Consider the following 12,179-nt stretch of genomic DNA (forward strand, 5'->3'; position numbering starts at 1 on the left):
GAATGTGGATGTACATTATAATTCGTGCCAGATTCTAGATGTGGAATTGCCCACCTGCAAGATATCGGAGGTATAATTGTCCACCTACGAGACGCCAGATATGGAATGTTCCACCTGCCAGATGCCGGAGGTAGAATGGCCCTTCTGTGAGAATCCGGATGTGGAATGGACTTTGTACCAGATGCCGGACGTGTAATGGTACAGCGGCGAGATGCCGGATGTAGAATGATCTTCTGGACGGATGCCGGATGTGGAATGAAATTCGTGCCAGATGCCAGATGTGAAATGGTATGCTTGTCAGTTGCAGGATGTGGAATGGTCCGCTGCCAGATGCTGGATATGGAATGGTCTGCCTGACTGATGCTGGAGTGGAATAGACCATCTGCCAGTTGCAGGATGGGGAATGGTTTGCTGCCAGATGCCAGATGTAGAATGGTATTTTTTCTCCCAGATGCAGGATGCGGAGTGGTCGGACTGCCAGATGCCAGATGTGGCATTGTCCACCCACTTGATGCCAGATATTGACTAGTCTGCCTGATAGATGCCAGATGTGGACTGGTCTGCCAGCGAGATGCCGCATTTAGAATTGACTACCTGCCAGATGCTGGATGTGGAATGGTCTGCCTGTAAGATGCTGAATCTGGTATCATCTTTCTGCCATTTGCTGGAATTGGACTGCTCAGCCTAACAGATGATGGATGTGGAATTGTCCACCTGGAAGATGCTGGATGTGGAATGTTCGTCTGACACATTCCGGATGAGCAATGGTACATCTGCCAGATGCCGGAGGTGGAATGTTCCTCATGTGAGACTCTGGAATTACAATATAATTCGTGCCAGATGCCAGATGTGGAATTGTATGCTTGCCAGATCCTGGAGGTGGAATTGTCCACCTGCAAAAGCCCAAATGTGGAATGGTCTGCCTGCCAGATGCCAGATGTGGAATGGTCCACCTGCCAAATGCCAGATGTGGAATGGTCCACCTGCCAGATGCCGGAGGTGGAATGGTCCTTCTGTGAGAATCTGGATGTGGAATGGACTTCCTGACAGATGCTGGATGTGTAATGGTACAGCGGCGAGATGCCAGAGTAGAATGATCTTCAGGACAGATACCAGATGTGGAATGGAATTCGTGCCAGATGCCAGATGTGAAAGTGTACAGCGGCGAGTTTACAGTGTGGGACTCACTCACCTAAAAAGGTTACACTGAGGAATTCACTAACATAACATTTTCAATGTCGAATTTAGCGAATTACAAGGTAACACTGTGAAACTCAACCACATAACAAGTTTACACGGTGAGAATCTCACATATAACAATGTCACAATGTCGAACACACTCTATACCAATGTTACACTCTGAGGCCCATTAACTAGACAGGTTGACACTGTGGAATTCACTTCCATAACAATGTCACACTTTCAAACTCACTGACATTACAAGGTCAAATGGTGAGACTCACTCACACTGTGGAACACACTCACCTAAAAAAGTTGCACTGAGAACTCACCAACAAACAATATCGAATTTAGCAAAATTACAAGGTTACACAGTGAAACTCAGACACATAACAAGTTTACATGGTGGGAATCACTCACATAACAAGGTCACACTGTGTAAATGACTCACACAACAAGTTTACACTGTGGGACTAACTCACATGAAGTTTACAATATGGGATTCCCCAAGTGAACAAAATTATACGGTGCAACTGTCTCACACGACAAGTTTACACTGTGGAAATAACTCACATAACATGGTTACACTGTGGGAATCTCTCACCTAAAAAGGTTACACTGAGGAACTCATTAAAATCACATTTTGAATATCGAATTTAGCGAAATTAAAAGGTAACTCTGTGAAACTCAGACACATAACAAGTTTACACGGTGGGACTCTCACACATAACAATGTCACATTGTCAAACTCACTCTATGACAATGTTACACTCTGAGGCCCACTAAGTAGACAGGTTGACACTGTGGAATTCACTTCCATAACAATGTTTAACTTTCAAACTCACTGACATTACAAGGTCAAATGGTGAGACTCACTCACACTGTGGAACACACTCACCTAAAAAAGTTGCACTGAGGAACTCACTAACATAACATTTTAAATACTGAATTTTGCAAAATTACAAGGTTACACTGTGAAACTCACCCACATAAAAAATTTACACCTTGGGAATCTCACACATAAAATGTCACACTGTCGAACTCACTCCATACCAATGTTACACCCTGAGACTCATTAAGTAGAAAGGTTGACACTATGGAAATCACTTCAATAACAATGGCACACTTTCAAACTCACTCACAAAACAAATTTAAACTCTGGGAATCTCTCACATAATAAGGTGAATTTGTGGGACTCACATAATAAGGTCACACTGTGTAAATCACTCACATAACAAATTTACACTGTGGGACTCACTAACATAAAGTTTACAATATGGGATTCCCTCAGTACCCAAAATTATACTGTGCAACTCTCTCACATGACAAGTTTACACTGTGGAACACACTCACCTAAAAAAGTTGCACTGAGGAACTCACTAACATAACTTTTTCAATGTCGAATTTAGCAAAATTACAAGGTTAGACTGTGAAAGTCAGACACATAACAAGTTTACATGGTGGGAATCAATCACATGACAAGGTCACACTATGTAAATTACTCACAGAAGTTCACACTGTGGGACACACTAACATATAGTTTGGAATATAGGTTACAATAAGTAAACAAAATTATACTGTGCAACTCTCTCATATGACAAGTTTACACTGTGGAACTGACTCACATAACACGGTTACACTGTGGAACTCACTCACGTAACAAATTTATACTGTCAATCGCCGGATGTGGATTTGTTTGCTGCCAAATGCCAGATGTGGAATGGTACTCCTGCCAGATACTGAATGTGGAGTGGTTGGCCTGCCAGATGCCAGATTTGGACTGGTCTGCCAGTGAGATGCGGATTTAAAATTGTCTACCTGCCAGATGCTAGATGTGGAATGGTCTCCCAGTAAGATGCTGAAACTGGTATCATCTTCCTGCCATTTGCTGGACATGGACAGCTCTGCCTTACAGATGCCAGATGTTGAATTGTCCATCTGGAAGGTGCTGGATGTGGAATGTTCCTCTGCCACATTCCGGATTTGGAATGGTACATCTATCAGGTGGTCCTCATGTGAGAATGTGGATGTACAATATAATTCGTGCCAGATGCTAGATGTGGAATTGTCCACCTGCAAGATGTTGGAGGTATAATTGTCCACCTGCGAGTCGCCAGATGTGGAATGTTCCACCTGCCAGATGCCGGAGGTGGAATGGTCCTTCTGTTAGAATCCGGATGTGGAATGGACTTTGTACCAGATGCCGGACATGTAATGGTACAGCGGCGAGATGCCGGATGTAGAATGATCTTCTGGACGGATGCCGGATCTGGAATGAAATTCGTGCCAGATGCCAAATGTGAAATGGTATGCTTGTCAGTTGCAGGATGTGGAATGGTCCTCTGCAAGATGCTGGATATGGAATGGTCTGCCTGGCTGATGCTGGAGTGGAATAGACCACCTGCCAGTTGCAGGATGGGGAATGGTTTGCTGCCAGATGCCAGATGTAGAATTTTTTTTTTCCCAGATGCAGGATGTGGAGTGGTCGGCCTGCCAGATGCCAGATGTGGCATTGTCAACCCACTTGATGCCAGATATTGACTAGTCTGCCTGATAGATGCCAGATGTGGACTGGTCTGCCAGCGAGATGCCGCATTTAGAATTGACTACCTGCCAGATGCTGGATGTGGAATGGTCTGCCTGTAAGATGCTGAATCTGGTATCATCTTCCTACCATTTGCTGGAATTGGACTGCTCAGCCTAACAGATGATGGATGTGGAATTGTCCACCTGGAAGATGCTGATGTGGAATGTTTCTCTGACACATTCCGCATGTGGAATGGTACATCTGCCAGATGACGGAGGTGGAATGTTCCTCATGTGAGGCTCTGGATGTACAATATAATTCGTGCCAGATGCCAGATGTGGAATTGTATGGTTGCCAGATCCCGGAGGTGGAATTGTCCACCTGCAAAAGCCCAAATGTGGAATGGTCTGCCTGCCAGATGCCAGATGTGGAATGGTCCACCTGTCAGATGCCGGAGGTGGAATCGTCCTTCTGTGAGAATCCGGATGTGGAATGGACTTCATGACAGATGCTGGATGTGTAATGGTACAGCGGCGAGATGCCAGAGTAGAATGATCTTCTGGACAGTTACCGGATGTGGAATGGAATTCGTGCCAGGTGCCGGATGTGAAATGGTACAGCGGTGAATTTACAGTGTGGGACTCACTCACCTAAAAAGGTTGCACTGAGGAACTCACGAACATAACTTTTTCAATAGCGCATTTAGTAAAATTACAGGGTTACACTGTGAAACTCAGAAACATAACAAGTTTACATGGTGGGAATCACTCACAATAAGGTCACACTGTGTAAATGATTCACAAATCAAGTTAACACTGTGGGACTCACTTACATGAAGTTTACAATATGGGATTACCTAAGTGAACAAAATTGGACTATGAAACTCTCTAACATGACAAGTTTACACTGTGGAACTGACTCACATAACACGGTAACACTGTGTAATTCGCTCACTTTAAACGGTTACACTGTGGAACTCACCTAAAAAGGTTACACTGAGGAACTGACTAACATAACATTTTCAATATCGAATTTAGCAAAATTACAAGGTTACACTGTGAAACTCAGATACATAACAGGTTTACATGGTGGGAATCTCTCACACAACAAGGTCAAATTTTGGGACTCACATAATAAGGTCACACTGTGTAAATGACTCCCATAACGAGTTTACATTGTGGGACTCGCTCACCTTAAAAGGTTACACTGAGGAACTCATTAACATCACATTTTCAATATCGAATTTAGCGAAATTAAAAGGTAACACTGTGAAACTCAGACACATAACAAGTTTACATGGTGGGACTCTCACACATAACAATGTCACATTTTCAAACTCACTGACATTACAAGTTTACTCTGTGGGAATTTCTCACATAAAAAGGTCAATTTGTGGGACTCACATAATAAGGTCACATTGTGAAAATTACTCACAGAACAAATTTACACTGTGGGACTCACTAACATAAAGTTTACAATATGGGATGCCCTAAGTACCCAAAATTATACTGTGGAACTCTCCAAAATAACACGGTTCCACTGTGGAACACACTCACCTAAACATGTTTCATTGAGGAACTCATTAATATAACATGTTCAATATCGAATTTAGCAAAATTACAAGGTTAGACTGTGAAACTCACCCACATAACAAATTTACACTGTGGGAATCTCACACATAACAATGTCACACAGTCAAACTCACTCTCTCCAATGTTACACTCTGAGGCTCACTAACTAGACAGGTTGACACTGTGGAATTCACTTCCATAACAACGTCACACTTTCAAACTCTCTCATATAACAAGGTCAAACGGTGGGACTCACTCACATTACAAGGTCACACTGTGTAAATTACATAACAAGTTTACACTGTGGGACACACTAACATATAGTTTAGAATATGGGTTTCACAAAGTAAACAAAATTATACTGTGCATTTCTCTTACATGACGTTTACACTGTGGAAATGACTCACATAACACGGTTACACTGTGGAACTCATCTACATCACACGGTTACAAAGTGGAACTCACTCACATAACAAGGTTATACTGTGGAACTCACTCACCTAAAAAAGTTGCACTGAGGAACTCACTAATATAACTTTTTCAATTTCGAATTTAGCAAAATTACATGGTTACACTGTGAAACTCAGGCACATAACCAGTTTACATGGTGGGAATCACTCACACAACAAGGTCAAATTTTGGGACTCACATAATACGGTCACACTGTGTAAGTTACTCCCATAACAAGTTTACACCATGGGACTTACTCACCTAAAAAGATTACACTGAGGAACTCATTAACATCACATTTTCAAAATCGAATTTAGCGAAATTAAAAGGTAACACTGTGAAACTCAGACACATAACAAGTTTACACGTTGGGACTCTCACACATAACAATGTCACACAGTCAAACTCACTCTATACCAATGTTATACTCTGAGGCCCACTAACTAGACAGGTTGACACTGTGGAATTCACTTCCATAACAATGTCACACTTTCAAACTCACTGACATTACAAGTTTACTCTGTGGGAATTTATCACATAATAAGGACAACTTGTGGGACTAACATAATAAGGTCACACTGTGAAAATTACTCACATAACAAATTTACACTGTGGGACTCACTAACATAAAGTTTACAATATGGGATGCCCTAAATACCCAAAATTATACTGTGGAACGCTCCAACATAACACGGTTACACTGTGGAACACACACACCAGAACATGTTTCATTGAGGAACTCACTAACATAACATGTTCAATATCGAATTTAGCAAAATTACAAGGTAACACTGTGAAACACACCCACATAACAAGTTTACACTGTGGGAATCTCACACATAACAATGTCACACACTCAAACTCACTCTCTACCAATGTTACACTCTGAGGCTCACTAACTAGACAGGTTGACACTGTGGAATTCACTTCCATAACAACGTCACACTTTCAAACTCTCTCATATAACAAGGTCAAACGGTGGGACTCACTCACATAACAAGGTCACACTGTGTAAATTACATAACACGGTTACACTGTGGAACTCACTCACCTAAAAAAGTTGCACTGAGGAACTCACGAACAAACAATATCGAATTTAGCAAAATTACAAGGTTACACAGTGAAACTCAGACACATTACAAGTTTACATGGTGGGAATCACTCACATAATAAGGTCACACTGTCTAAATTACTCACACAACAAGTTTACTCTGTGGGACACACTAACATATAGTTTGGAATATGGGTTACACTAAGTAAACAAAATTATACTGTGCAACTCTCTCATATGACAAGTTTACACCATGGAACTGACTCACATAACACGGTTACACTGGGGAACTCACTCACATAACAAATTTATACTGTCAATCGCCAGATGTGGATTTGTTTGCTGCCAAATGCCAGATGTGGAATGGTACTCCTGCCAGATACTAAATGTGGAATGGTTGGCCTGCCAGATGACAAATTTGGACTGGTCTGCCAGTGAGATGCCGGATTTAGCATTGACTACCTGCCAGATGCTAGATATGGAATGGTCTGCCTGTAAGATGCTGAATCTGGTATCATCTACCTGCCATTTGCTGGACATGGACTGCTCTGCCTAACAGATGCCAGATGTGGAATTGTCCATCTGGAAGATGCTGGATGTGGAATGTTCCTCTGACACATTCCGGATTTGGAATGGTACATCTGCCAGATGGTCCTCAAGTGAGAATGTGGATGTACAATATAATTCGTGCCAGATGCTAGATGTGGAATTGCCCACCTGCAAGATATCAGAGGTATAATTGTCCACCTGCGAGACGCCAGATGTGGACTGTTCCACCTGCCAGATGCCAGATGTAGAATGGTATTTTTTCTCCCAGATGCAGGATGTGGAGTGGTCGGCCTGCCAGATTCCAGATGTGGCATTGTCCACCCACTTGATGCCAGATATTGACTAGTCTGCCTGATAGATGCCAGATGTGGACTGGTCTGCCAGCGAGATGCCGCATTTAGAAGTGACTACCTGCCAGATGCTGGATGTGGAATGGTCTGCCTGTAAGATGCTGAATCTGGTATCATCTTCCTGCAATTTGCTGGAATTGGACTGCTCAGCCTAACAGATGATGGATGTGGAAATGTCCACCTGGAAGATGCTGGATGTGGAATGTTCGTCTGACACATTCCGGATGTGGAATGGTACATCTACCAGATGCCGGAGGTGGAATGTTCCTCATGTGAGACTCTGGATGTGGAATGGACTTCCTGACAGATGCTGGATGTGGAATGGTACACCTGCCAAATGCCAGATGTGGAATGGTCCACCTGCCAGATGCAGGAGGTGGAATGGTCCTTCTGTGAGAATCCGGATGTGGAATGGACTTCCTGACAGATGCTGGATGTGTAATGGTACAGCGGCGAGATGCCAGAGTAGAATGATCTTCAGGACAGATACCAGATGTGGAATGGAATTCGTGCCAGATGCCAGATGTGAAAGTGTACAGCGGCGAGTTTACAGTGTGGGACTCACTCACCTAAAAAGGTTACACTGAGGAATTCACTAACATAACATTTTCAATGTCGAATTTAGCGAATTACAAGGTAACTCTGTGAAACTCAACCACATAACAAGTTTACACGGTGAGAATCTCACATATAACAATGTCACACTGTCGAACACACTCTATACCAATGTTACACTCTGAGGCCCATTAACTAGACAGGTTGACACTGTGGAATTCACTTCCATAACAATGTCACACTTTCAAACTCACTGACATTAAAAGGTCAAATGGTGTGACTCACTCACACTGTGGAACTCACTCACCTAAAAAAGTTGCACTGAGGAACTCACCAACAAACAATATTGAATTTAGCAAAATTACAAGGTTACACAGTGAAACTCAGACACATAACAAGTTTACATGGTGGGAATCACTCACATAACAAGGTCACACTGTGTAAATGACTCACACAACATGTTTACACTGTGGGGCTAACTCACATGAAGTTTACAATATGGGATTCCCCAAGTGAACAAAATTATACGGTGCAACTCTCTCACACGACAAGTTTACACTGTGGAAATAACTCACATAACATGGTTACATTCTGGGAATCTCTCACCTAAAAAAGGTTACACTGAGGAACTCATTAAAATCACATTTTGAATATCGAATTTAGCGAAATTAAAAGGTAACTCTGTGAAACTCAGACACATAACAAGTTTACACGGTGGGACTCTCACACATAACAATGTCACATTGTCAAACTCACTCTATGCCAATGTTACACTCTGAGGCCCACTAAGTAGACAGGTTGACACTGTGGAATTCACTTCCATAACAATGTTAAACTTTCAAACTCACTGACATTACAAGGTCAAATGGTGAGACTCACTCACACTGTGGAACACACTCACCTAAAAAAGTTGCACTGAGGAACTCACTAACATAACATTTTCAATACTGAATTTAGCAAAATTACAAGGTTACACTGTGAAACTCACCCACATAAAAAATTTACACCTTGGGAATCTCACACATAAAATGTCACACTGTCGAACTCACTCCATACCAATGTTACACCCTGAGACTCATTAAGTAGAAAGGTTGACACTATGGAAATCACTTCAATAACAATGTCACACTTTCAAACTCACTCACAAAACAAATTTAAACTCTGGGAATCTCTCACATAATAAGGTCACACTGTGTAAATCACTCACATAACAAATTTACACTGTGGGACTCACTAACATAAAGTTTACAATATGGGATTCCCTCAGTACCCAAAATTATACTGTGCAACTCTCTCACATGACAAGTTTACACTGTGGAACACACTCACCTAAAAAAGTTGCACTGAGGAACTCACTAACATAACTTTTTCAATGTCGAATTTAGCAAAATTACAAGGTTAGACTGTGAAACTCAGACACAGAACAAGTTTACATGGTGGGAATCAATCACATGACAAGGTCACACAATGTAAATTACTCACAGAAGTTTACACTGTGGGACACACTAACATATAGTTTGGAATATAGGTTACACTAAGTAAACAAAATTATACTGTGCAACTCTCTCATATGGCAAGTTTACACTGTGGAACTGACTCACATAACACGGTTACACTGTGGAACTCACTCACGTAACAAATTTATACTGTCAATCGCCGGATGTGGATTTGTTTGCTGCCAAATGCCAGATGTGGAATGGTACTCCTGCCAGATACTGAATGTGGAGTGGTTGGCCTGCCAGATGCCAGATTTGGACTGGTCTGCCAGTGAGATGCGGATTTAAAATTGTCTACCTGCCAGATGCTAGATGTGGAATGGTCTGCCAGTAAGATGCTGAAACAGGTATCATCTTCCTGCCATTTGCTGGACATGGACAGCTCTGCCTAACAGATGCCAGATGTGGAATTGTCCATCTGGAAGATGCTGGATGTGGAATGTTCCTCTGCCACATTCCGGATTTGGAATGGTACATCTATCAGGTGGTCCTCATGTGAGAATGTGGATGTACAATATAATTCGTGCCAGATGCTAGATGTGGAATTGTCCACCTGCAAGATGTCGGAGGTATAATTGTCCACCTGCGAGTCGCCAGATGTGGAATGTTCCACCTGCCAGATGCCGGAGGTGGAATGGTCCTTCTGTTAGAATCCGGATGTGGAATGTACTTTGTACCAGATGCCGGACATGTAATGGTACAGCGGCGAGATGCCGGATGTAGAATGATCTTCTGGACGGATGCCGGATCTGGAATGAAATTCGTGCCAGATGCCAAATGTGAAATGGTATACTTGTCAGTTGCAGGATGTGGAATGGTCCTCTGCCAGATGCTGGATATGGAATGGTCTGCCTGGCTGATGCTGGCGTGGAATAGACCACCTGCCAGTTGCAGGATGGGGAATGGTTTGCTGCCAGATGCCAGATGTAGAATTTTTTTTTTCCCAGATGCAGGATGTGGAGTGGTCGGCCTGCCAGATGCCAGATGTGGCATTGTCAACCCACTTGATGCCAGATATTGACTAGTCTTCCTGATAGATGCCAGAAGTGGTCTGGTCTGCAAGCGAGATGCCGCATTTTGAATTGACTACCTGCCAGATGCTGGATGTGGAATGGTCTGCCTGTAAGATGCTGAATCTGGTATCATCTTCCTGCCATTTGCTGGAATTGGACTGCTGAGCTAAACAGATGATGGATGTGGAATTGTCCACCTGGAAGATGCTGATGTGGAATGTTTCTCTGACACATTCCGCATGTGGAATGGTACATCTGCCAGATGACGGAGGTGGAATGTTCCTCATGTGAGACTATGGATGTACAATATAATTCGTGCCAGATGCCAGATGTGGAATTGTATGCTTGCCAGATCCCGGAGGTGGAATTGTCCACCTGCAAAAGCCCAAATGTGGAATGGTCTGCCTGCCAGATGCCAGATGTGGAATGGTCCACCTGTCAGATGCCGGAGGTGGAATCATGCTTCTGTGAGAATCCGGATGTGGAATGGACTTCATTACAGATGCTGGATGTGTAATGTTACAGCGGCGAGATGCCAGAGTAGAATGATCTTCTGGACAGTTACCGGATGTGGAATGGAATTCGTGCCAGATGCCGGATGTGAAATGGTACAGCGGTGAATTTACAGTGTGGGACTCACTCACCTAAAAAGGTTGAACTGAGGAACTCACCAACATAACTTTTTCAATATCGCATTTAGTAAAATTACAGGGTTACACTGTGAAACTCAGACACATAACAAGTTTACATGGTGGGAATCACTCACAATAAGGTCACACTGTGTAAATGATTCACAAATCAAGTTAACACTGTGGGACTCACTTACATGAAGTTTACAATATGGGATTCCCTCAGTGAACAAAATTGGACTGTGAAACTCTCTAACATGACAAGTTTACACTGTGGAACTGACTCACATAACACGGTAACACTGTGTAATTCGCTCACTTTAAACGGTTACACTGTGGAACTCACCTAAAAAGGTTACACTGAGGAACTGACTAACATAACATTTTCAATATCGAATTTAGCAAAATTACAAGGTTACACTGTGAAACTCAGATACATAACAGGTTTACATGGTGGGAATCTCTCACACAACAAGGTCAAATTTTGGGACTCACATAATAAGGTCACACTGTGTAAATGACTCCCATAACAAGTTTACATTGTGGGACTCACTCACCTAAAAAGGTTACACTGAGGAACTCATTAACATCACATTTTCAAAATCGAATTTAGCGAGATTAAAAGGTAACACTGTGAAACTCAGACACATAACAAGTTTACACGTTGGGACTCTCACACATAACAATGTCACACAGTCAAACTCACTCTATACCAATGTTACACTCTGAGGCTCACTAACTAGACAGGTTGACACTGTGGAATTCACTTCCATAACAACGTCACACTTTCAAACTCTCTCATATAACAA

This window comes from Narcine bancroftii, unplaced genomic scaffold, assembly GCF_036971445.1.
Source record: "Narcine bancroftii isolate sNarBan1 unplaced genomic scaffold, sNarBan1.hap1 Scaffold_168, whole genome shotgun sequence".
NCBI classification, from domain to species: domain Eukaryota; kingdom Metazoa; phylum Chordata; class Chondrichthyes; order Torpediniformes; family Narcinidae; genus Narcine; species Narcine bancroftii.